Here is a 3,881-nt window from a genome sequence, read left to right as displayed (position 1 = left end):
AACCAAAAAGGCAGATTTCGCTTATCAACAAATATTGAAAATTACTGTAAAAAAAATATATATAATGATAATAATGCTTACCTGACATTAAAAAAAATTCTCTTTATTAATCAATTTGATATTTTGGCTCATTAATGTTTTGTAAATTAGTATCTGAAAATCAACCCGCCATTCTGTCTATCAATCTATCTATCTACCTGCCCATCAAACCACAAATCTATGAAAAGTCTCTCAACGTTGCGTAATAAACAGACTATCTTAAAAAGAAATAAAGAAAAGAAAAGAAAAGAAGAAGAAGAAAAGAAAGAAGAAGAAGAAGAAGAAGAAGAAGAAGAAGAAGAAGAGAAGAAGAAGAAGAAAAAAAAAAAGAAAAAAAAAAAAAAAAAAAAAAAAAAAAAAAAAAAAAAAAAAAAATATATAATATATATATATATAAAATATATATATATATATATATATATATATATATATATATATATATATATATATACATACATATGCAGATCACGTCTTTGCCGTGTCTTTGACCGTGGCTGAATAAGATGACGGAGATTTCAAGGGCATTGAATAGCCTTGTCGATGCGCCGAGCAGGAGGGACCCGCCTTGATCCTTGCGTAGCGATGCGGTTTTGTTTCGTTGTTGTTGATACGGTTGTTATTGTTGTTATTATTGTTGTTGATATAATTGTTGTTGTTATTGTTGTTATTAGTGATGTTATTATTATTATTATTATCATTATTATTATTATTATTATTATTATTATTATTATTATTGTTATTATTATTATTATTATTATTATTATCATTATTTTATTATTATTATTATTATTATTATTATTATTTATTATTATTATTATTATTATCATTATTATTATTATTGTTATCATTAATATTATTATTATCATTACCGTTACTATTACTTATATTAGTATCATCACTATCACCATTATCACCATCCTCCTCCTCCTCCTCCTCTTCTTCCCCCCCCCCCCCATCACCATCACCATCATCATCATCATCATCACAATCATCATCATCATCATCATCATCACCATCATCATCATCATCATCATCATCATCATCATCATCATCATCATCATCATCATCATCACCATCATCATCATCATCATCATCATATCATCATATGTTATCTATCTGCTTATCTATCTTTCTATCTATTTATCTATGTCTATCTATCTGTCTATCAATCTATCTATTTATTTTTCTATCTATCTGTCTCTCTATCTATCAATTTGTCTATCTATCTGTCTATCTATTTATCAATCTATCTGTCTCTCTCTCTATCTATCTATCTTTCTATCTATATATATATCTGTCTATCTATCTATTTATCTCTCTTCATATTTATCTATCTGTCTATCTATCATTGTATCTATCTCTCTATCTATCAGTCACTTTCTCTATCTATCTATCTATCAATCTACTAATGCTTATCTATACATTAATTAGTTAATCTATTTATCTTTTTATTTATTCACTTACCTATCTATTTATCTACCAATCTGTCTATCTATTCATTCACAGTTTGTCTATAATATTATAATTTATTAAATGCTAGAATTTATCTTAAACAAATGATCAATTAACTTTTAGAAATTAGGTGGATGATAGCTTCAGTAAATATTATCATTCTGTCTATCAATGAGCATGATTCTATTTTCCTTCAGTAACTTTTATCACTAAGATAGTATTAATTATTATCACTAATCACTAATCAGTAATTTTTATCAATAATATAGTATTAATTATTGTCACTAATCGCCAATCAATATATTTTTTTATCACTAATACAGTATCAATCATTATTAGCCTCACTCTATCTTCCTTCAATATTTTTTATCACTAATATAAGAATTATTGCATATGCTTTTATAATTACTTTCAGATACAACCTTTTATTACCATTATCATAGTTATAAAAAAGTTCGATGGCACTTTTTCACTACAGTTTCTGTTTTACTAAAGTCGTTTCTCTTTTATTTCATGTCTCAATGTATTGCAATTTCTGCAAATGATTTGGATGAGGCAATAAAAAATACCAGGGTCTATTATCTTGCATTTTATTATAAAATAAATGAAAAAAAGCAAATATCTACATATTCGTTATGATACAGACATAATTTTGTAGCTTTTTCAAGAAAATAAATAAAAGTTATTCTAATCTAATGCCTTTTTATAATGTCCTAATAATTGTTATGAATAATATCAATTAGGTGAGAGAAAAAGTGTCGAAATGTAAACACAGATTGTTCTTCCCTTAAGTAAGCAATAACGAAAAGTTCAATGATTTTATGCACAGGTTTTAGGTCAACTGTTATGCAAGTTCAGTGTTGCGTTAATGTACAATGAATATACAGTCATGCTTAATATACAGGGGGACGGGAGGGTATTTCACGATGTTCACTGGTTGTGTTCTACCTTTTGAACCTTATGAACAGAGAAATATATATATATATATATATATATATATATATATATATATATATATATATATATATATAAAATATTATATATATATATATATATATATATATATAAATGTGTATATATCTATATGTATATATGTTGTATTATATGTATATATGTGTGTATATATATATATATATATATATATATATATAATATATATATATATATATATGTATTTATATATATTAATAAATATTAATATATATTATAAAATATTATATATTTTATATATATTATATATATATATATATATATATATATATATATATATATATATATAGAGAGAGAGAGAGAGAGAGAGAGAGAGAGAGAGAGAGAGAGAGAGAGAGAGAGAGAGAGAGAGAGAAACAGAGAGTAACAAAGAGAAACAAAGAGAGAGAGAAACAGAGAGAGAGAGAGCGAGGATCACAAAGTAAAAGGAAGACCACACATACACAGCTAACACCTGATGGCGCAGCTGTTGTTATATACAATACAAAAATCGCTCTTATGAACACGAGTCAGACCATAAAATTATGGTTGCAAACAGTGCATATGGCAACCTCTCTCTTCGGGCCAAAACAGTGTTAAGTTGCCGAAAAATAACAGGATTCTTAACATTGTTTGCATAATATGTATAGAGATGTATATATATATACACAGTATATATATAGCATATACAGAAGAGAGAACAAAATTTTGACTTGTGGTTGTAAGCCGGACCTTTCCAGGACAAAATGAGAATTTAAAATGTATTCTATTTAACAAAAGGATTTTTTAAAAACACTTTAAACGACCGGCTTTCGATTTCTTTCACCCACGCTTCCAAATGTTATTAATGCCCGTTATATCGCCAGCTGAAAGCAAAGACGAAAATAGAGATAGGAAAAACAATACGACAGGTATACTCCATGTGTATACATGCGCTCGCGCACGCACACACATACACACACACACACACACACACACACACACACGCACGCACGCACGCACGCACACACACACACACACACATATTCCAGCCTGATATGGCGCTTCATTTTAAAACAATATTACAACCATTTTTTTTTCGTCTAGTTTGAATACAGTAACATAAATTAATTAATTAGTCCAAGTTACTATTACAGTAACTCTTCTCATAAGAAATGTCTAAAAAAGAAAAAAATAATCTTTGGAAAAGGGTAACGCGCTCAATAATTTATCTTGAATAATTATATAGAAAGGGGTAACGCGCTTAAAATTTTATCTTGAGTAATTCAGAAACGCATAGTCATTCTTCAAGACAATATGAGATGCGAAAATATAAAGACTATAGAAAATCACAGAATAAAGGTTAATCATATCAAGCGAGGGAGTAAACACAATAAGATTTGTTTAAAAAAAGAGAGAGAGAAATGTAAAAATATATTTTC

General features: G+C 27.3%; 1 protein-coding gene across 1 annotated transcript in view; it reads right to left on the bottom strand.

The window, feature by feature from the left end:
- Positions 1-3,465: 3,465 nt before the first annotated feature.
- The window catches only part of LOC119576443 (putative tyrosinase-like protein tyr-3), a 13,299-nt gene continuing 12,883 nt past the window's right edge, over positions 3,466-3,881 (bottom strand). Inside the window, exon 4 of the mRNA XM_037924155.1 lies at positions 3,466-3,881. This exon is cut by the window's right edge and continues 1,214 nt beyond it. The gene's annotated coding sequence lies outside the window, so the exon portion shown is untranslated.

This window comes from Penaeus monodon, chromosome 8, assembly GCF_015228065.2.
Source record: "Penaeus monodon isolate SGIC_2016 chromosome 8, NSTDA_Pmon_1, whole genome shotgun sequence".
Classification (NCBI taxonomy): Eukaryota; Metazoa; Arthropoda; class Malacostraca; order Decapoda; family Penaeidae; genus Penaeus; species Penaeus monodon.
Note: the sequence above shows the minus strand (reverse complement) of the source record. Positions and strands in the feature narration are given on the sequence as shown.